The sequence below is a fragment of the Panthera tigris genome, chromosome D3, assembly GCF_018350195.1.
Source record: "Panthera tigris isolate Pti1 chromosome D3, P.tigris_Pti1_mat1.1, whole genome shotgun sequence".
NCBI lineage: Eukaryota > Metazoa > Chordata > Mammalia > Carnivora > Felidae > Panthera > Panthera tigris.
The window spans coordinates 41,180,735-41,204,916 of record NC_056671.1 but is presented as its reverse complement, the minus strand read 5'-3'; the positions used below and the strand labels follow the sequence as shown (position 1 = coordinate 41,204,916).

General features: G+C 40.8%; 1 pseudogene; it reads right to left on the bottom strand.

The window, feature by feature from the left end:
• Positions 1-11: 11 nt before the first annotated feature.
• LOC102950913 lies at positions 12-24,016 on the bottom strand (annotated as a pseudogene).
• Positions 24,017-24,182: the final 166 nt, after the last annotated feature.

Here is a 24,182-nt window from a genome sequence, read left to right as displayed (position 1 = left end):
GGCTTCATTTCTTAGGCACCAGAAAGGTGAAGGTCCAAGTTATTTGGACCTTGGAAAAGGAATTCCAGATCTGCTCTCATACCTACACCCTCATGTCTCACATCCTGGAAGAGAAATATGGAGAAGTGAAACAGCTGGTTATTTGAAATTGTCCATTCTCAGGGCGCCTGGGTGGCTCAGTTGGTTAAGTGTCTGACTTTGGTTCAGGTCATGATCATGGTTTGTGAGTTCGAGCCTCATGTCGGGCTCTGTGCTGACAGCTCAGAGCCTGGAGCCTGTTTCGGATTCTGTGTCTCCCTCTCTCTCTGCCCCTCCCCTGCTCATGCTGTGCCTCTATCCACCACTGAAAAATGAATAAACATTTTAAAAAATTAAAGAATGAAAGAACAAAAGGAAGAAAGAAAGAAATTGTCCATTCTCAGTCACCAAGAGAAGATGTGGAATTAAATCAAGCCAGAAATGAAGTTGGCCATGGAGGAGGGGAAAGGCTAAAGTGGCTCTCACACATCTAGCATGCCTCTGGAGGAAGGTGATGGGCAAGCAGTAGGTACTGAAGGCAGCAAATCCCATATCACCCTGCCGTGGATACACACAATCTATGGGTGAAGAGAAGGTGAGTAATTGGATAACTGGCAACTGTGAACAGCGTATATTCTGGTGTCTTTTCTTGGGGAAACTCTATCCTGGGGCAAAGAAAGGGAACGTGGGGAGCTTCATTAAGTGAGTAAGATAGTGTGGCTTCTAGGGAAAGGGAAAATAAGAGGACTCCAATTCTATAGGACAGTCACTCTGAGAATTAAAGAAGTCATCCAGAACTAACAAAAGCCAGTTAAAGCCCACCAACCAAAGAAAAGACCACCAAGCCATACCTGTTTTTAAAAGTTGCGTTTATTGAACTTGCTATAGTTAGGAGGAACTGGTCATGAGACGTCTCAGTAAGATAGAATAGAGTTTGTGCTGGTGCTGGTGGAATCTGAGAAGGGGTGGGTTCTGAGAAGGGGCCATGTCTGCAACTACAGAATAGTCTTCAGTGTGTTTCATTAGAAACATTGTTGTGTTGGCCTGAATCCTGTTCAAAACATTATTTATCATAGTCTGACCACTAGCAGAGTTGTGCTGCACTTTCTCAGGCTGAAATTAAGATTAAAGGTCCCAGTTGGGGAACGTAATTTGGCTAAGTAAAAGGCCATGGAAAAGCTTCAGTTGCATTGTAGCTCTAGGGAAGCACTCAAAGAAAAATTCCAAGAAAGCAGACCAATTGGAAATATGGCTCGTGTAGAGGCAGGAGGCTGCTTAGCAGTAATCAAAATATCTAAGGTGAGCCTTACCTCAGATACCCAGTGTTTCCTGCACTTCCATGGATAACCTACTCTGTGAGGAGATTTCAGCACATTGGGAGAGAATAACAAAATCCTATTAAGTATAAGATACCATGTACTTCCCCTTCCTGTTGTCGTTGGCTTTGAGCTAGAATACACCTTGAGGAATTTGGCTTTGAGTTGTAAGCAGTCTTTTTCTTAGAGAAGCAAAATTGGAGACAATACACTATTTACTATAAATTTCTGTTTGTTCTGAAAAAGCTACAGGACAGCTAAATGGATAGGTTTAGTTTCATACTGTAAGGCCATAAGGCAAAAATGTTTTCTAAAATGGAAAGGGTTGAGATACTGTGAATCTAAAAGTCTAAAATGTTCATAAGACCCTATGAAGTATCGTGTGTGTGTGTGTGTGTGTGTGTGTGTGTGTGTGTGTGTACTTGGGACTCTACTCAACTTCTTTCTTTTTTGAGAAACCTTTTTTTAGGTTTAGATCACAGAAACAGGAGGAGGGACACACCCAACAGCTGTAGAAGCAGGAAATATCTACTCTAACACTGAAGAACAAAAACACGAAAATTGAGAGTGTTTGTGCATATTTTGTTCCAACTAACTTTCTTGAAAAAGTCCACATTTCACCTACATATGATGGGCAACAGGGATGCTTGGTTCTCTTTGTACAATGTATCCAGCATGATTTAGGCGGTTTTATCTTTGCAACCTTATGTTTTCCTTTGGAGAGTATTTCTTTTCTAAATCACATTCCAGAAGCAATATAGGAGCTAAACGCCATAAGACAGCAGGGAGGCAATGAGTCACAGGGGTGATGTTCACCTCATGCTGAAGGAGGGTCTGTGAAGAGAAACAGACCTGAGTTTGGCTGAGGTCAACATGAACTAAATCACTGATGAGAGTTTTTAGAACTAAAAAATAAAGACACTGAGGAATGCGAAAAATACAAGTTGTCCTTGTTTCTCATAATTGATGTGTTCATGTAAAAGTAAATGAACCACTTGTGTCTCTCTGATGAGGATGCTGACTCCTACCTTTGTGACAGGTCAGCTGCCTTGTAAGGGAAGAATAAGTAAGATCCAGTTGTCAGGAAAGAGCTTCTCTTTCAAGAAAGTGAAACCTAGATAGGAAATGGAAACTTCGCCCATGAGGGAATTTGTGTTTCTCTCTGAGCTTTGTTTGGGAATGAACTGTATGTTTGAGAGACTACTAATAGGGGCAGACCACCTCCACCCATCTTAAGGCAAGGGCTGTAAGCTGCAAAAGATTCACCAGTGTTTTATAAATCAGATTCCATATTCTTTTCTATATCCATCACTCTTTTGTCCCCTTTGGTCCAATCTTTCTCAAAATATGGTATTTGGACTACCTCCATTATAATCACCAGCCACCACAATAGAGTGATTATTTGAATGAAGTGAATCAAATGAATGTTTTGGTTTTTCAGTGCATATAAAAGTGATGTTTATACTATACTGTAGTCTGTTAAGTGTGCAATAGCATTATGTCTAAAAACAATGTACAAATCATAATTTAAAAATAGTTTATTGTAGGGGTGCCTGGGTGGCTCACTTGGTTAAGCAGCCGACTCTTGATTTTGGCTCAGATCATGATCTCACCATTATGAAATCGCGCCCTGCATCAGGGTCTCTGCACTATCAGCCTGCTTGGGATCCTCTCTCCCCTATCTCTCTGCCCCTCCCCCTGCTCTCTCTCTCTCTCTCTCTCTCTCTCTCTCTCAAAATAAATTAAAAAAAATTTTTTAATAATAAAAATAAATAAAAATTCTTTATTTATTAATAGTTCTCCATCACTTGAACTGTCAGTGAATCGTAAATTTTTTGCAGGTGAAGGGTCTTGCCTGCATGTTGATGGCTGTTGACTCATTAGGGTGGTGATTGCAAAAGGATTTCTTAAAAGAAGACAACAGTGAAATTTGCCACATCAATTCACTCTTCCTTTCATGAACGATTTCTCTGTAGCATGAATTCTATTTGATAGCATTTTACCCACAGTAGAACTTCTTTCCAAATTGGAGTCAATCCTCTCAAACCCTGCTGCTGTTTTACCAACTAAGTTTATGGAATATCCTAAAGCCTTTGTTGTCACTTCAACAATGTTCACAGCATTTTCACCAGGAGTGGTTTCCACCTGAAGGAACTACTTTCTTTGTTCATCCATCAGAAGCAATCCCTCATCCTTTAAAGTTCTATCATGAGATTGCAGCAATTTGGTCACATCTTCAGGCTCCATTTCTAATTCTAGTTCTCTTGCTATTTCCATCACATCTGCAGTTACTTCCTCCACTGAAGTCTAGAGCCCCTCAAAGTCATCCAGATGCATCAGAGGAATCACTGTCTGTAGAAGCTATAGCCCTGTGAAATGTATTTTCTCAATAGTAAGACTTGAAAGTCAAAATTACTCTTTGATTCCATGAGCTGCCAAATGTATGTTGTGTTAGCAGGCACGAAAACAGCATTCATCTGATTGTACATCTCCATCAGAGTTCTTGAGTGACCAAGTGCATTATTAATAAGTCCTATTTGAAAGGGAATTTTTGTTTTTTTCTGAGCAGTAGATCTCAACACTGGGCTTAAAAGATTAAGTAAGCTATGTTGTAAACAGATGTGTCATCATCAGACTTTGATGCTCCACTTAGCACACACAGAGTAAATTTAGCATAATTCTTAAGGTATTTTTTAAGGATATTTAATTCTTAAAGGATATTCTTAAAGGATATTTAAGAATAATAATTAAGAATACTCAAGGTATTAATATTAAGGTATTAGTTTTCAGAATGATAAATGAGCACTGGTTTCAGCTTAAAGTCACCAGCTGCAGTAGGCCCTAGCAAGAGAGTCAGCCTGTCCTTTGAAGCTTTGAAGCAAGGCATTGACTTCTCCCCTCTAGCTATGAAACTCCTAGATGGCATCTTCTTCCAATAGAAGGCTATTTTGTCTACACTGAAAATCTGTTGTTTAGGGTAACCACCTTCATTGATTATCTTAGCTAGATCTTCTGGATGATTTACTGCAGCTTCTACATCAGCACTTGCTGCTTCCCCTTGCACTTGGATGTTATAGAGATAGCTTCTTTCCTTAAACCTCATGATCCAACCTCTGCTAGCATCAGACTTTTCTTCTGCAGCTTCCTCACCTCTCTCAGCCGTCTTAGAATTGAAAAGAATTAGGGCTTTGCTCTGCATTAGGCTCTGGCTTATGGGACTGTTGCATCCAGACCACTAAGGCTTTCTCCATATCAGCACTAAGGCTGTCTTAGCTTTCTTATCATTCATGTGTTCACTGAGTTAGCACTTTTCATTTCCTTCAAGAACTTTTGCTTTGCATTCACAACTCGGCTAACTGGTGCAAGAGGCCTAGCTTTTGGCCTATCTCAGCTTTCAACTTGCCTTCGTCACTAAACTTAATTGTTTCTAGCTTCTGATTTCAAATGAGAGATGTGAGACTCTTCCTTTCCCTTGAACACTTAGAGGCCATTGTAGGGTAACAAATTGGCCTAATTTTAATGTTGCTATGTCTCAGGGAATAGGGAGGCCTAAGGAAAGGGAGAGAGACAGGGGAACAGCTGGTGGGTGTAGCAGTCAGAACACACAACATTTATCACATAAGTTTGCTGTTTTATATGTGCACAGTTCATTGTGCCCCAAAATAATCACAATAGAAACATCAAAGATTACCATAACAGGGGTGTCTGGGTGGCTCAGTCAGTTAAGCATCCAACTTCGGCTCAGGTCATGATCTCACAGTTCATGGGTTCAAGCCCCGTGTCAGGCTCTGTGCTGACAGCTCAGAGCCTGGAGCCTGCTTTGGATTCTGCGTCTCCCTCTCTCTCTGTCCCTGCCCCCCACCCCCCACCACTCCTGCTCTGTCTCTCTCTTTCAAAAATAAATAAACATAAAAAAAAATCACCATAACAGATATGATAATAGTGAAAAAGTTTGAAATACTGCAAGAATTACCTAAATGTGACACAGAGACACAAAGTGAACAAATGCTGTTGGAAAAATGGCACCAACAGACTTGTTCGATTCAGGGTAGCCACAAACCTTCAATTTGTAAAAAACGCAGTGTCTGTGAAACGCAATAAAGTGAAGTCTAATGAAATAAGGTATGTTTGTACTTGACTGATTTAAAATATCTGGGCATGGAACCTAAGAATCTGTATGTTAAACACCCTTACATGTTTTTCTTATGCGTATTTCAGCCTGATCGCCCCAGCAGGATCTCAGCTGTGCTGCCAGGAATTAAGGAGAAGATCTGTGTTTGTGACAGTGATAGAGCTTTAAAGAGGGAACTGGTGGTGAAAGCAACATAAAGAGATTCCCAAGTGCAAGATTGGAGTTTCAATATCTAGCTGTTTTATAGAGCCCGTGTGTAAATTCACTTTCTATTGCCAACTGAGAAGACTTTAGTTTGTTATTGCAGGAGGTGGTAATTTCCTGTAGACTTTGACTCTTTCTTTCTAGAGAAAGGCTATAAATACATTATCTATAATTTGCCACCAGAGGAAGCCTGAAACTTCCAAGTTGGGCTGCTGTTAAATCCTTAAGAAGGTGGCTTTCGTTGAGCCAGTCAATGTCTTTCTGCAACCATCTGAGTAGGATCTCTCTCCGGTGTTCAGTTCTATCTTCTCCAAGTACCAGAATGAATCCTCACCAACATTTTATTTGGAGCCAAAGTCAAAGGTTGAAAAGTAATTCCCTGGCTTCTGTGTGGCCTCACGGGCCTCTGATGTACCCGAGGGCTCATACAGGACTGGTAGGAAACTTAGTAACAGTGAATACTTCCGCCTTTAATATTTTCTCCCCCACTCACTTGCCTGCCATGCCCACCCCACTATATATTTACACATTGTTAGTCCCAGCCTTCCTGCCTCCTTTCCTTTCCCTCTGCAGGAGTTATTCCAGTACGAATCTGTAAATGCAAAACTCACACTTTGTCCTGCTCCCAGGATGATTAAGAACATCCCACACTACAGTTAGAAACAAAACAAAACCATTTTGCACTGTTAGGTAAACTGAAAATAGTAGGGTATTCCTGTCTTGTTCTTGTCTCCAGAATAATACACCCTGGAAAATTTCCTGCAAATCTGGATTCTCTAAAAAAAAAGTTGGGTGTTTTTTCCCATTGTCAATAGAATAATGTGAATTTGGTACCTCTGATCATTTTGCCTTTCTTTCCCTTTAAGTGTGTTTTGAATTTGGTGAACCAGTCTTTCTGGAGTCCTCAAAAAGAAGTCTGACACCTTCGCACTGATGACACATTTAGGCAAGTTTGTCCGACCTTTCCTAAATGGGTCAGTTTCCTGAGTATTCCTTTGGTGCTCCCTTCCAGCCCTTTGTATTGTGCCCTCCAGAATCCCTTCCATTTTACTAAGGTCATTATATTTTCCCATCACCATAAAAGTATAGTTATCCACCCAGTGGCCTGAACCTAAGAACCTGGTAGTCATCCTTGACTCTTACTTCCCCCCGCTCCCTTCTCTTATATCTTAAAAGTCTTTCATACAAGTTCATAACACAAACATGACTTATTTATTTATTTATTTATTTAGATGTGAGAGTTTTTATGTTTTAATCTGTTGCTTTTTTGAGAACATCTTTATTGAGATATAATTCACATATCATAAAATTCACCCATTTAATGTGCACAATCACAGTCTAACCTTAGATATTTTTATCACCCCAGGAAGAAATCAGCACCCTTTAGCAGTTAACTATAATCTCTCACTTGGGTTCCCACAGGGCTTAGTTTAAGTGATCCATTAGTGATCCATTCTTCATACTACAGTCAGAGAATTTTCTAAAGTGCTAACCTAAATGCACCGTATCCTAGATTAAAAACCTTCAATAGTTCCTTGGGGTGCCTGGTTGCCTCATTTGGTTAAGTGTCCAACTTTTGATGTTGCCTCTGGTCATCATCTCACAGTTTGTGAGTTTGAGCCCCACGTCAGGCTCTGCACACTGATCCTGCACAACCTGCTTGGGATTCTCCCTCTCTCCCTCTCTCTGCCTCTTCCCCACTTGAACTGTCTCTCTCGCTCTCTCAAAATAAATAAATAAACTTAAAAAAAAACAAAAACCTTCAATAGTTTCTTACTCCCATTGTTGTCCTGAGAGAGCACAAAACCTTTAAGTTGACTCCAGGGCCTTTAAGAACTAACCCTTTTCTGAATTCAAGGATAAACAGTATTTTACAGTCATCTAGGGCCCATGAGGGACCTCAGAAAATTGATGAACCCCATGAATGTGGATGCAAAAGTTGATATGTGCTCGGATATGTTCTCCTCTCGTGGAGAAAAGATGATAAATTGCATTAGATTTTCTAGGGTTTAGAATATCTGGAAGAACAGATTAATTATACATAGTTTTACTCATCTTATAGTTTCGTAATGTCTGTACTTTTATTTGTGGAGTGGGAGACACAATCACATTTTCAAAGTCTGAGATTTCTAAAGATCATTCTGGCCTGGGTATGGGCTATGCAGCCCAGGGCATGAAAGTCTTACTTGGTAGAATAAAGTCTGTGTGAGCCTAGGTTAGGTTAGTTAAACTAACCATGTAGGGAGGTGATTGGTAGAGGAAGAAAGAGCTGAGAAGGGCCACAGAAATGGGAGAGGAGGTTATTGGAGGGAGAATGGAATGTCAGTGCAGTGAGGCTGATCATTATACCCTGTGGGTGGGATGGGGCGGAATGCTCTTTTGCACATCTTTGAAACCCTAGTGCTTGGCACACAAAAAGCATAGGATTGGCCGCAAGTGCTGAATGGATTAACGAATGAATACTTTTTTTTTAATCATTGTTTTTTTTTTTTAATGTTTATTTATTTTGAGGGAGAGGGAGAGAGAGAAAGCCGGGGAGGGGGAGAGAGAGGGAGAGAGAGAATCCCAAGCTGTCAGCACAGAGCCTGTGGGGGAGCTTGATCTCACAAACTGTGAGATCATGACCTGAGTTGGTATCAAGAGTCAGACGCTTAACTGACTGAGTCACCCAGGCGCCCCATGGATGAATACTTTTAATAAGGCATCACAGTTATTTGTTTCTGTGCCTGTTTTATTCATCTCTGACTCACTAATTTTACACGCAGTATTGTTGTATTGCCCTTAGCTGAATAGCGAGATAGAGGTTAAGTTTGGCACTTGGGAGCACATGTTTTTACTTGTAGCTCAGTTCTCTTGTGCCTGCCACCATGCTGACTCTTTAATGCCGTACGAGAAAAATATGCTCCTCCGAGCCTTCTCAGAGCCTCCCAGACACTTACAAACCACAGTTTCTTTTCTGCCAGTTTCATTTCTTCTCGGCTACACCTCTTATGCATAAGCAACATTTTTCCAAAGCTGTGAATTTCAAATATTCAAACCCTTGTATTTTAGGTAAATATAGATGTTTTATCTAATGTATTTAAAAGAGCACAATAAGTGTGTACTTTTGAATCTGCCATGGTACATAATGTCTTAATGGTAATAGACGCCATCTGAAAAGCTTGGTGTATTTGTCAGTATAGCACTTTGCCTCCAACTTCTAACTGATCAAAACGAAGTCTACTGAAACTGAAACTTTCAGAAAAAACAACTCATTTTGCCTAAATTTTAAACAATACTAACAAATATTAGAATTTATTTTTAATTACTTTATGGTTCTTGCTAGAGAATAAGTTTTCAAAACAATGACACACCTTAATATTTTAGCCCTAAGTTCTACAGAGTTAGAAGATTTCAAGAAGATTTGATACTTGGTGTGAATATACATTGAGGTTACATAGAGAACTGAATTAATGGGAAAAAATGGTTCAATTCACAATATTAAATGAATCCCAAATGAATTTATCTATAGTGTATAAGTGTTCAGGCTTCAGTCAAATAAATTTGGATTTTCATCCAGCTCTGTCAATTACTAGCCATATGACCTTGGGCAAGTGATTTTCCTTTATGTCTCAGTTTCCTCATTTACAATATAGAAATAATATCTATCTAGCAGAATTAATTGCAATAAGTGCCTCAATCACTCAATAATGGCAGTTATTATTATGACTACGTTCACAGTAGGAATATCAATCTGCAATATATCAATTAAGGTTTTTAGTTGCAAGGAAAAAAAAACTATCTCTGGCTCTTTTAAAAGAAACATTATTGGGGCGCCTGGGTGGCTCAGTCGATTGAGTGTCCGACGTCAGGTCAGGACATCATCTTACGGTTCGTGAGTTTGAGCCCCATGTTGGTCTCTGTGTTGACAGCTCAAATCCTGAAGCCTGCTTTGGATTCTGTCTCTCTGTCTGTCCCCTGCTTGCACTCTGTCTCTCTCTCTCAAAAATAGATAAACATTTAAAAAAATTAAAAAGGAATGAATCTCCATTAATAAAAAATATAAATAAATGACAGAAACATTATTTTTGACAGGAATCTGTGTAGCTTGTGGATTTCCTGGGAGGTTGGAAAACCCGACTTAATAGCTACATAGCCAAAAGTATGACTAGAATCAAGAACTGCTTCCGTGAGAACACCACTGCCAGCTCCATAGTGGACATCACTCTACCCTAGGCTAAAGTGCCTCTGTTGCCTCCACTGGCTGGATGCGATGGTTGCTGTTTCATTAATGTCTGATTGGTCACATGAGTGTGTCTCAGAGGCCTGGGAGACTAGAATAAGGAGTTTCTGCCACTTACAGCCACACATTCAGTCAGAGATGCGCTCTGTCTGGCACCTAAATTTATATGATGGGAATCCTTCAAATATAGGAGATTGAGAGGCTGCATAGCCAAAAATACACAAGTATGCATTGTACTTCCCAGGGAGAAACAAATATATGAGATTGCCTTGACTCCTCTCTTTTTCCCATTCTCCACAGCCAATCCATTAGCAAATCTGTCAGCCTCACCTTCAAAATATATCAAGCACCTGACCACTGCACCTCAGCTCCCTCACTACCAGCCTAGATCAAGCCCTTATTATCTCTTGTCTGGATTATTGAGTCAGCCTCTAGCCATTAAGCCTCTACAGTCTATCTTCAACATAGTCATCAGAGTAGTTCTCTTAAAAAATGTGTCAGATCATGGGACACCTATCTGGCTCAGTCGGTTAAGCATCTTGATTAAGACTCTTGATTTCAGCTCAGGTCATGATCTCACAGATCATGGGATCGAGCCCCGTGTCCAGCTCTGTGCTGGCAGCGTGGAGCCTGCTTGTGATTCTCTCTCTCCCTCTTTCTCTGCCCCTACCCTGCGTGTGCTCTCTCTTTCTCAAAATAAATAAATAAACCATTTAAAATTGTATATGTCAGACCATATCACTCCTTTGCCCAAAGTCCTCCAATACTTTCCCTTTTCTTCAGGGTGAATATCAAAATTATCACAGTGACCTACAAGCCTCTTTCCATTAATCCTTCTCTCCCCCATTTCTCTCTCTATTATTTTTATTCCCATCCTCTATTACTCTATCACAACACCAACTATGCTCAAAACTCAGGATCTTTGCACTTATTTTTCCCTCTGCCAGGAACATTTGTCTCATTGATCTTTATAGCTTGCTCCTTTACTTCCTTCAACTTTCTCCTCAAATATCATCTTATCAGAAAATGTTCTTTGTCCGTTGTATAAAATAGTGACCCTCCGGCTCCTAGGACTCCCCTCCCTTAAAATTTTTCTCCACAGCGCATTAATCATCATTCGACATTCTGTATACTTCATTGTTAAATTGTTTCTGCCTCCTCCTATTGAATATGAGCACCATGAAGATAGAAATTTTGATTTTATCCTCAATGTCTAGTTGGCACACAACAAGCATTTGATGAATGAATGAATGAATGAATGAACAACAGATCTTTAATTATCACTTTATTTATCCTCTAAATAAGGTACTATAAGGTACCCTATTTACTGTACTAGATGTCCAAAATAGCGTCAGCACAAAATGGTGTTCTTACAGTTATGTTTTAAGGATAGATCTTATTATTCCACTCACACATATATAATTTTTCTCTTGCTTCTGATTGCTGATAAGCTTCTCAACGTGGGGTATGAGAGGGTGGAGAAGTCACAGGGTCATTCTAGTCCAGAGGGTCAATTTTACTTTTAGAATTTGAAGGAGAAGTTTTCTAATTTTTTTTAAGTTTATTTATTTATTTTGAGAGAGAGCATTCACAAGTGGGGAAGGGGCAGAGAGAGAGGGAGAGAGAATCCCAAGCAGCCTCTGTACTGTCAGTACAGAGCCAGACACAGGGCCTGAACCCACAAAAAGCAAGATCATGACCTGAGTCAAAACCAAGAGCTCAATAGGCTGAGCCATGCAGGAACCCCAAGAAAGTTTTCAATTTTGTTCCTCTTTAAAAGTTTGCCACATACATGTTTATATACAAATAGAATCAAGTTTTTCCATTTGGTTCAGTTGGGCAAAATCATGAAAATCCAGGAAGGAAAAAAATTTATGTAAGCAGTGAGTGATTAGAAAATTTATTCCTTCTATGTTGTTAGGGAACTTTGTCTGTTAGTCCAGTAATTGAATCAGAATGCACAGGGTAGTTAAGAACACTATGCAAAAGGGTTTGGGGGAATCTCATAATGAGCTTGATGTGGAGGCAAATAACAGCTTTCCAAGCACAATTAAGTCTTTAGTCTTAAGTAATACCAGTCAGTTTTAAAAGTTTATACTGCACTCAGTTCCTTATTAAACTATGGGTTTTGCTACTGTAGAAATGGCAGTTGACCACAACCTCAAGTGTCTCTTATGTGAGAAAACACTAGGCAAAAAGAGGAAGAGATCATCACTCCTTCAGTGACACTTAAAAACCAACTATATGACATGACACCCCTGAAGAATAAGGTGAGATGGTTTTCTCTATTGGAAATAAAAATAAATAAATAAATAAAACTAGATTATTAAAGTAGTGCAATATTACCAGAGAGGAAAAAAAAGATTAACCAAAACAACACTCTAGAAAACCTAGGAACAGAAGAATGCATTCAATTACACAAGATATAGCAGAGAAAAATAGGCTGACTATTCAATAAATGATGCTCAATAGTTAATTATTCATTAAAAAAATGAGATCAGTTCCTTTGTCAAGTATGATACAAATAAACTCCACTGAAATTAAAGAAAACAATTTTTAAATGGAAAAAAATTTTAACTTTAAGAATAAAATTTGAGAAAACATTGGAAGTAGAGGAATTTTTATTTTTTTTTAATGTTTATTTATTTTTGAGAGAGAGAGGCAGACACAAATTCCAAAGCAGCCTCCAGGCTCTGAGCTGTCAGCACAGAGCCTGACATGGGGCTCAAACTCACAGACTGCAAGATCATGACCTGAGTCGAAGCCGGACACTTAAGCAACTGAGCTACCCAGGCACCCCTATTTTTTTTAAGTTTATTTATTTATTTTGAGGGAGAGAGAGAAGGGGGAGGAACAGAGAGAGGGAGAGAGAGAAAATCCCAAGTGGTTCTGTACTGTCAGGTGGAGCCTGACACAGGGTTCAAACCCATGAACCGTTAAATCATGACCCAAGCCAAAACCAAGAGTTGCATGCCTAACCGACTGAGCCATCCAGGCACCCCTGGAAGTAGAGGATTGTTAAAAGGAGACCACAAAACACTAACCGTAATGGAAATAATTGATAAATTACATTATATTAAGATCAAGTATTACTGTTCATTAAGAGATCTCCCAAAGAAGGAACAATACAAGCCACAAACCGGGGAAAGATGTTAACAAGATATACAACCAGCCATGGTTTAGTAGCCACTATATAGACAGAACTCCTAAAAATCAATTGTAAATGTCAGATAAACCTATAGAAAATGGGCACACAATGTGAGAGGCATTTCACAGAAGGGAAAACACAATGAGGGAATACACATATGGAAAGATGCTCAATCTCATTTATAAGGAGGGAAATGCAAATTACAACCATAATGAGATAGTATTTCTCATTCACCAGATGGACAAAAAAAATTTTTTTTAATTTTTTTAATGTTTATTTATTTTTGACAGAGAGAGAGAGACAGAGCATGAGCGGGGGAGGGGCAGAGAGAGAGGGAGACAGAATCCAAAGCAGGCTCCAGACTCTGAGCTGTCAGCACAGAGCCCGACACGGGGCTCGAACCCACAGACTGCGAGATCATGACCTGAGCCGAAGTCGGTCGCTCAACCGACTGAGCCACCCAGGTACCCCAGGACAAAAAAAATTTCAAGTAAAAAACACTCCTACGTGTTAACAAGGGAAGGGAGTCGGCAGTACTCTTCTATAGTCTTGCTTAAAATTTTGGCCTTATCTGGTAAATTTATAAGTACACATACTCTATGACACTTGATATATATTCTATGCGGTATATCCATTGCATAAGAAAGTCAGAACATAACACACAAATATTCATAGAAGCCTGATTTTTAAAAAGCAGAAACAAACAAGAAACCCAAATCCTAGAAATAATTAAAACGTCTATTGAGTCCATCTTCCTCCCAGGAGTGGCTGGTGGCATAATGGTCACGGTGCTCGTCCATTGTTGTGTGGCCCCACAAAGTTGGCCCCAGGGGGGACCTGGGCATCCCTTGGAGGTGAACACAGCAGATGGGGACAACAGCTTCAGGGAAGCAGGATATGCTGCCATGTTGGACTAGATCAATTCCTGTCTGGACCATATGGAGGAAAAATGAACACCTCCACCCCTGCCTCCAGGAGCTGCTTGAGTCCCACTTGATAGTTGAGTTCTGCCTTGGATTCCAGCAGCAGATGGGGGAGGGTCCTAGTGATGCCAGCCCCCAGGCTCTGGGAGCCCCTAACCAACCCCAACCCTACCTCCCTGGGCTAGGCTCTGGCCTAGGCATTCATCACCTGGCTTAGATAGCTTCTCAAGGGCTGACCTACAGGTCGTCTGGTCCTCCCCTTGTTGTGCCTGGATCAGCCCCCTCCTGGCATCCCCTTTGGGGGTCAGGTGTGGGCCTGCCACCCACCCACCTTGCCTGCCTGACCAATTCTTGGGTACTCTCCACTCTGCCCAGGCCTTGAACGACCACATTAAATGGGTCTCCAACGTAATAATAAATAATAATAATGATAATAATAATATATCCATTGATAGAATGGAAAAAATGTGTTATATTATATCAAGAAATATTGTATAGAATGAACTACAGCTACATGCATCAGCATGAATGAATGTCACAAATATTCGAGCAAAAAAAAAAGTAGTTGCAGAAGAATACATAAAAGTATATGTGATAACTGTGATTTATAATATGAAATGTATATCTGATCTTGCTGTTCCTGACACATAGCCCTAAAACCCTTAGAATTTCTTAAGTGGTAAGAGAGATTCATAACAATCCCCTTACAACTATTTCTGAGTTTATGTTAATGAGGGGATTCTTAGAAAGCCCTGAGGATGGAGGTTGTTTGCCCGTGGAAACAACCAGGATTGGAGGAATTTTCAGTCCCACCCACCCACCACCCATCTCCTAGGAAGGGAGAGGAACTGGAGGTTGAATCAGTCACCAATGGCTGATGATTTAATCAATCATGCCTATGTAATGAAGCCTCCACAAAAACCCAGAAGGATGGTTTGGAGAGTTTCTGCGTTGATGAAGGCACAGAGGTTCTGGGACAGTGGAGAGCCGAGAGAGAGAGAGAGAGAGAGAGAGAGAGAGAACATGGAAGCTCCATGTCCCTTCCCCCATACCTTGCCCTAGGCATCTCTTCCCTCTAACTCTTCTTGAGTTATGTCCTTTTATGATAAACCTGTAATCTGGTAAGTAAATGTTTTCCTGAGTTCTGCAAGCTGCTCTAACCAATTAATTGAACCCGAGGATGGGGTAGTGGAAACCTCCAATTAATAGCCATTGTGTCTGAAGCACAGGTGACAACATGGACTTGTGATTGAGCATCTGAAGAGCAGAAAGGAGGCAGCCCTATAGGACGGAACCCTTCACCGGCGGGATCTAATTAAACTGTAGGGTGCCCTACTGGTGTTGCAGAACTGCTTGCTATGTGGGAAACACACATCCAGGGCCAGAACTGAGGTAGTGTTGTAGTGGAATATTGAAAGTAGAGGAGACACACAGCAAGTGTTGTTTTTCCTTTACACTATATAAAATTCAAAAACTTTTGGAAACCAAATAACCTATCGTAAACAAAAGGAAAAAATACCTACACATTTCTTTTTTTTTTCAATATATGAAATTTATTGTCAAATTGGTTTCCATACAACACCCAGTGCTCATCCCAACAGGTGCCCTCCTCAATACACCTTACCCACCCGCCCCACCCTCCCACCCCCCATCAACCCTCAGTTTGTTCTCAGTTTTTAACAGTCTCTTATGCTTTGGCTCTCTCCCACTCTAACCTCTTTTTTTTTTTTTTCCTTCCCCTCCCCCATGGGTTTCTGTTACGTTTCTCAGGATCCACATAAGAGTGAAACCATATGGTATCTGTCTTTCTCTGTATGGCTTATTTCACTTAGCATCACACTCTCCAGTTCCATCCACGTTGCTACAAAGGGCCCTATTTCATTCTTTCTCATTGCCACGTAGTACTCCATTGTGTATATAAACCACAATTTCTTTATCCATTCATCAGTTGATGGACATTTAGGCTCTTTCCATAATTTGGCTATTGTTGAGAGTGCTGCTATAAACATTGGGGTACAAGTGCCCCTATGCATCAGTACTCCTGTATCCCTTGGGTAAATTCCTAGCAGTGCTATTGCTGGGTCATAGAGTAGGTCTATTTTTAATTTTCTGAGGAACCTCCACACTGTTTTCCAGAGCGGCTGCACCAATTTGCATTCCCACCAACAGTGCAAGAGGGTTCCCGTTTCTCCACATCCTCTCCAGCATCTATAGTCTCCTGATTTGTTCATTTTGGCCACTCTGACTGGCGTGAGGTGATATCTGAGTGTGAATACCTACACATTTCAAAACAGAAAGTACCTTAGTAGTAAAGAGATGTTATTTTGGGAGGGGTCTTCAAAATATCAGGAATACTATTTTTCTTAAGTTGAGTGGTCGCTACACATGTCTTTCACAGAAACTTAGGTTATATATACTGTTATATGTGGAATAGAAGAAAGAAAACAAATGAACAAAGGAAAAAGAGACAAAAATCTAGACTCAAATACAGAGAAGAGACTGTTGCAGTGGGTGTGCGGGGAGATGGGAGAAATAGGTGAAGGAGATTAAGAGTACACTCATTGTGTGGAGCACTGAGAAATGTATAGAATGGTTGAATTATTATATTACACACCGGAAACTAATATAACACTCTATGTTAATTATACATCAATACAGAAAGTGTTTTCTCAAAAAAGATCATTGATATTTTTGGAATGTTTGTTACAGGAACAAAAGCTGACTGGTATTGATGACAGACATGGGGAATTTCCTATTGGTGGCAAAGGTACCCCATCTCCTTTAGTTAAATGTTTGGAAGAACAAGTAGCAGAGCTTTGGGGCCAGTCTGGGTATAAGTTTTGAACATATTGGCTAACCTCTTTGAGTTCCAGGTTGCTAAATTGTAAAACGGCCTTTCCGGGGTGTTGTGACACTTAAATAAGATAGTTTATGTAAAACCCATTGCTATAATGAGGACATACAAAACATGTGTTTTCTCCCTAAACATGATGAAGGAGCAGAGATGAATACTTGAGGAATGACTGAGTGAATGAGTGAATCCTTCCAAATCTGTGTCCTCATTCATTGGAGCACTCCCAAGTCTGCATGTGTTCTTGTACCTTTCTTCTTCACGGCTGTTTTTTTCTTTTAATGTTTATTTATTTTTGAGAGAGAGAGAGAGAGAGAGAAAGAGAGAGACAGACCAGGAGTGGGGGGGGGGTGCAGAGAGAGAGGGAGACACAGAATCTGAAGCAGGCTCCAGGTTCTGAGCTGTCAGCACAGAGCCGGATGCGGGGCTCGAACTCACCAACCCTGAGATCATTACCTGAGCCGATGTCGGAGGCTTAACCAACTGAGCCACTCAGGTGCCCCTGTTTTTTGTTTTTTCTTCAGCTGCTAATTTATCCTGGGCAGAGTCTGAGCAGGGTTATTCTGCTTCAAACAAGAATCCTGGGTCTTTAAAATGCTGCAGTGCTGGCAGTCCAATATCTGGGGACCTTCTTTGCTTCTTCAGTGACATATCTTTTTCTGCTGGATAGATTTGCCCAGTTTTAAGACCTCTCTAGCCGTGGTGTCCTCCTCCCACCAGCAGAGCCCCCCAGGCAATAGGCTGGATGGGGTGTGACCAGGGCTACAAGGCTCAGAGGCCCAGGCCAGGGTGCTGCTGGCCCTATGGTCCTGGCAACTATATAGATTTTTTTTGAAGGAAATACTAACCAATGTTTTATTATCAAAAGGTGAAAACACAATCAAACAGTTAATTTAAAATGTTTAAGGTGTTTTATTCAAAGTTGGTTCTTTTTTTTTTTTTTAAACGTTTATTTATTTTTGAGACAGAGAGAGAGACAGAGTATGAACAGGGGAGGGTCAGAGAGAGAGGGAGACACAGAATCCGAAACAGGATCCAGGCTCCAAGCTGTCAGCACAGAGCCCAACGCGGGGCTTGAACTCACTGGCCGCGAGATCATGACCTGAGCTGAAGTTGGACGCTCAACCAACTGAGCCACTCAGGCGCCCTGAAAGTTGGTTCTTTAAGTGACATGGAAATTAAAGCTAATATATCAGGAGAAAGTTGGGAAAGGCTTATATGGCTGGAGATATATTCTGAGATCTTAGCTTATTTTAACACGTTTTTCCTTCTTTGATTTTCCCATAACCAACCCCACCAACTGCCTACTGTAATTCAAGAAAATAGCAGACTGTGTGATTTCTTGCCCCAGGAGAACTTTGTCACAATTACTTTGGTGGCCCTCAAAGATCCATTTCTCCCATATTCTTGCCTGTGGTATCATCCCTTCCCTTTAATCTAGGCTGGCCCTATGACTTGCTTTAACCAATGGAGTATGGCAGAAGTAATGCTGTTCCAGTCCTAAACCTTCAATTTTTCAAGCTTCCACTTTTGTTCTCTAGGGGGAGTCAGCCACTAGTCTGACTACACTGAGACCACCTCTATGAAAATCCTAATTTAGCCATGAGGAAGAGTTGAGAAAGAGATCTGAGGGTCCTGGCCAACACGCCCAGCAGAGCTCCCAGCAAACAACCAGCACCAACTTGCCAGCTATATGAGTGAGGCATCTTAGTGTGACTCCTCAAAGAACTGCCCAAGCTGATACCACCAGGGGCAGAGAAATCTGGTTCCACCAAGCTTTGCCAAAGTTGCAGAATCATGAGAAAATGAAAAATGTTTTTTGGGGGCATCTGGGTGGCTCAGTCGGTTAAGCGTCCGACTCTCAGTTTCGGCTCAGGTCACAATCTCATACATAGTTCATGAGTTTGAGCCCTGCGTTAGCAGTGTGGAGCCCGCTTGGGATTCTCTCTCTCCCTCTCTCTCTGTCCCTCCCCCACTTGCTCACACACTCTCTCTCTCAAAATAAATAAATAAACTTAAAAAAAGAAACGAAGAAAAGATTATTATTTTAAGCCACTAGGTTTAAAGGTAATTGGTTATACAGCAATAGATAACTGAAACAAGGTGCAGAGTAGAAAAGATACTTCCCTCCTGGGAACTTTTTTTCTAAAAACCTAAGCTCTTAGAGGAATGCAAAGGGCTTTGGAGAGGGGATGAAAATGAGTGAAGGACTTCTAGGGATAGATAGAGTACCTTGAAGAAAGATGAAGAGAGATGGATTAAAATTAAAATTAAAGGGGCACCTGGGTGGCTCAGTTGGTTAAGCATCTGAGTCTTGATTTTGGCTCAGGTTATGATTTCACGGTTCGTGGGATTGAGCCCTGTGTTGGGCTCTGTGCTGACAATGCAGAGCCTGCTTGGAATTCTCTCTCTCTCTCCCTCTCTCTCTCTCAAAATAAATAAACATTTAAAAAGAGTTTATTTATTTACTTATTTATTATTTCTGAGAAAGAGAGCACAAGCAGGGGAGAGACAAAGAGATAAAGAGGGAAACAAAGAATGTGAAGCAGGCTCCAGGCTCTGAGCTGTCAGTGCAGAGTCCAACATGGGGCTTGAACCCGCAAACTGTGAGATCATGACCTGAGCCACCCAGGTGCCCCCATAAGTAAACATTTTTAAAAATTAAAATTAGGGGCGCCTGGGTGGCTTGGTCGGTTAAGTATCCGACTTCAGCTCAGGTCATGATCTCACGGTCCGTGAGTTCGAGCCCCGCATCGGGCTCTGTGCTGACAGCTCAGAGCCTGGAGCCTGTTTCAGATTCTGTGTCTCCCTCTCTCTGACCCTCCCCCGTTCATGCTCTGTCTCTCTCTGTCTCAAAAATAAATAAACGTTAAAAAAAAATTAAAAAAAATATTAAAATTAAAGAAAGATTCCCTCTGGGCTGGTAAGAAGAGAGGGTACTCCCAACTCTCCTAGCTAGCTATATAGCACACCTGAGCAGATGAGATCAAAGCCTTGCAAGTGGTTCCCATGTTCGAGGTAGCACAAAAGCAACAGGAAGCCATCAGATCTAAAGAGGCCATGTTGACAACGATGAGCTTCTCTCCCCACTACTCAGAACTTGGAACTTTTGTTGTTGTTGTTGTTGTTTTACCTTTTTTATTTTTGAGAGACAGAGAGAGACAGAGCACAAGTGGGGGAGGGCCAGAGAGAGAAGGAGACACAGAATCCGAAGATCCGAAGCAGGCTCCAGGATCTGAGCCGGCAGCACAGAGCCCGACACTGGGCTCGAACTCAAGAACTGTGAGATCATGACCTGAGCCAAAGTCGGACACTTAACCGACGGAGCCACCCAGGCGCCCCAGAACTAGGAATTTGTTAAAACTGGAAACAAAGGAACCTCCAGATGTTTTCTACCAACCTGGTAGATTGGGGCTCAGAGTCATAAACAAGTTTAGCTGTCAAAGTCTGAACTCAGTCTGAGTCACCAAAATTGTCCTTACCTTTCTTTACCTTAAGAAGTGTACTTAAAAAAAATTTGGGGGGCACCTGGGTGGCTCAGTAGGTTAAGCGTCCAACTTCAGCTCAGGTCATGATCTCACAGTTTGTGAGTTCGAGCCCTGAATCGGGCTCTGTGCTGGCAGCTCAGAGCCTGGAGCCTGCTTCAGATTCTGTGTCTCCACCTCTCTCTGCCCCTCCCATGCTCATGCTATGTCTTTGTCTCTCAATAATAAACGTTAAAAAATTTTTTTAAAAGTTTTGTTTTTTGAGGGCTGCCTGGGTGGCTCAGTTGGTTAAGCCTCTGGCTCTTGATTTCAGCTCAGGTCATGGTCACACAGTTGATGAGTTTGAGCCTCATATGGGGCTCCATGAGGTCAGGGTGGGACTCGCTCTCTGCCCCTCCCCCTCTGCTTGGGATTCTCTCTCTCCACCCCTCCCTCTCTCTTCCCCTCCCACTCTCACACGGTTCACACGCTCGCTCTCAAATAAACTTACAAGAAAATTTTTTTGGGAAGATAGGAGTATTCAAAAACTCCCTTTCCTTGCTCTTTATATTCTAGGTATTTTTATTTGAGGAGAATTTAACTTCACAGCAAATCCTAACAAGATTGTAATTTCTCCCCCTTGTTTCTGCCAACTGTCTTAGACTTGTAATATTTTATCAAACTGGTCTCATCACAGTACACAGACAATAGCACCAACCCAGAATCAGCAGGGATTTCTGTAAGCTTCCTTGTATTGTGGGATAGGACCACTCAGGAGTTGGGCTATATGACTAGCTTTGACAAATGACATCAGCAAATGCAATGCAAGCAGAGCTTTCACAGGCATTTGCACATTAGAGTTTTTCCTTTTGAAATTCTGTGACAGCCAAGTAAGAAAACCAAGCTCATTAGAGATGCCTAGTAGAGGTGAACTGAGCTTCAGTTCCCAATAGTCTCAGCTGCCAGCCGAGTGAATGAGACCACCGTGGACTTTAGCCCCAGTCAGGCTGCTAGGTGACTTCTGCTGTAGATGTGATCTCAAGTGAGACCAGCAGAACTGCCCAGTGAAGTTCAGTCCAAATTTCAGAACCATGAGTAAATACATGGCTCCTGGTTGAAACCACTAAGTTTTTTAAATTTTTTAAAATTATTTTTTATTTTTTTAAAGCTTATTTATTTTGAGAGAGACAGAGACAGAGACAGGGCAAGTAAGGAAGGGGCAGAGAGAGAGGAAGAGAGAGAGAATCCCAAGCAAGCTCTACGTTGCCCGCACAGAGCCCAATGCAGGGTTTGAACCCACAAAACCGTGAGACCATGACCTGAGCCAGAACCAAGAGTTGGACACTTAACTGAATGAGCCACCCAGGTGCCCCCTACTAAGATTTTTAAATGTAAAACTGTTTACTGACCACTGTTTACCAATATTTACAATAAAGTACGCAATACACAGTTGAATGACATTTTGATTACTATAGAGTTACTGTGTTTCCTGACTTCTGCTGGACCAGTAACACAAATACTGGAAAGACTGAACCTACATGTAAGGAATAGGTCGGGTAAAGGAAAAATATGCAAATCAATAGTTTAAACTACAAAAGTTTGTTTGCTCATTTATGCAGTAGGTCCAAAACAGCAACATTTCTAATCATCTGATTGGTTTCATGAACACTTCCCATGAATTACGATCTTTCAATCAATATAACACAAGGATTTCAACCTTTTGTAAAGGAATGGTTCTCTAAGAAGAACTTTGAATGCCCATTTAACTAAGCCTTGTTTGGCTTATTAAAAAACACCATTATTTGTTTAGTTTTCTCCCCTGAGTGGTTAGGTTATTGGTAGTGATAAAATTTTTTCCTTTCAGGGAGTTTTGCAAATAAACTGTTACATTTATATAATTATAGATAAAGTAGGAATTGTGATGTCTACTTTAAGTTGTTTAATTAATTATAGAATCATCTATTTGGTTGAGAGTTTCTGGCTTCAGAAAACTTCAATTTAGTTTGAAGTAATCTATTTCTTGGGTTGCTCAGAATGATGGCATCCCAGAAACAACATGAACTTACTCATGGTTGTAAAATACTATTTTTGTTTTGGTGAATGCAAAAAAAAAAAAAAAACACCCAAAAAACAAACAAACAAAAAAAAACCAAAACCCCATAAACAACCATTTATACTTGTATTTATGTATACACACAAAAAAACTTAAACAAAATACCCAGAATGGTCCTTAGCCATTATAGGTTAAACAAGTTCTGATTCAGCGATCACTATGGGCATTTTTTTAACATTTAGAAAAACTGTTCCCTAATGCAGATAGAATAATATACAACAGTATCATGTGTTCTTTTCTGATAAATGAAGCAACTATAGCTTCATTTTTATTTGTCCAAAGTAACCAGTGCTATTGATGCAAAAACCAAAAACAACCCAATAATTCTCTCAATACTACTCAAAATGAACAGATTAAATTTGATTTTCTTTAGAATGAAAATGGCTCAGTTGGTTAAACAATCAACTCTTGGTTTCGGCTCATGTCATGATCTCATGGCTCGTGGATTCAAGCACCACGTTTGGCTCCATGCTAATGGTGCAGAGCCTACTTGGGAATCTCTCTCCCTCTCTCTCTGCCCCACCTTGCTCTCTCTCTCTCTCTCTCTCTCTCAAAAAATACTCATAAAAAAGACATACATACATATATATATAGGTGTATATATATATGAACAATTATGTTCATATATACAATTATGTTCTTGTCCAGCATCTTCTGGACAAGAATGCAGAGTTTGTCTCTTTTTTTGAAGAGCAATTACAATTTAAGGGCACTTCATGTTTGCCTCTTTTGCCAACACTGTGTCTGTCTCATCTGCATCTCTCCATTTCATGAGAAAGATTAATTCTTTGTTGTTGTCTATGACACTAAGTATTTGTTTAGGACCAAGACCATTGGCAAAACATCTTGGTTAGTCAGCAACATCTCTTTTTTTCTTTGATTTGCTATCATCAGATTCACTGTCAGATAAAGATTTTCTTTGTCCTTTTTCTTTAATGGCTTTTTGAGAATTAAAAAAAGTTCAATTAACTATGGATGATCTAAATTTTCTTCAGGTTTTCAAGTTTTGTCAGAATCTGTAAATCTCTTCCACTTAAAGAACTACTCCACCCTCCCATTCTCTACACATCGGTACCGTACTTTTTCCACCACCAAATCTTTAGGCTCTTCAACTCTTTACTTCTTCCTTTTTAAGTTTTATTTTATTTTTATTTTTTATTTTAGAGAGAGAGAGAGAGCAGAAGGGGGGCAGAAGGGCAGAGAGAGAGAGAGAGAGAGAGAGAGAGAGAGAGCTTAAGCAGGCCCCATTCTCAGTGTGGAGCCTGACGTAGAGCTCCCTCCCACATTCCTCGATCCTGGGATCATGACTAGAGCCAAATTCAAGAGTTGAATGCTTAACCAACTGAGACAGCCAGGTGCCCCTCTTTTACTTCTTCCATTTGTTTCTTTTCCATTTTTAAAAAGTGTTTTATTTTGAAAGAGACAAAGACAGGGCCAGCGGAGTAGAGGCAGAGAGAATTTCAAATGGACTCTGCACAGTCAGCACAGAGCCTAATGCAGTGCTGAAACTCAGGAAGGTGAGATCATGACCTGAGCCAAAAACCAAGAGTTGGAGGCTTAACCGACTGAGCTACCCAGGCGTCCCTCTTTCCCATTTTTTGCAATGTAGTGTTACCGGAGGCCATTTTTAGTTGTGGGCTTGAAGAGTTATACTATTCACTGCCTTCCAGCAGCTCTAGTCTGGGTCTATGGCATTTCAGATTATGGGGGCCATGTCCCGGAGGGTGGGCCCTGGAGAGCTGTGCAAGAAGCTACTTAGTTTTTGGGGTAGATTGTTGTACAGCAATAGAT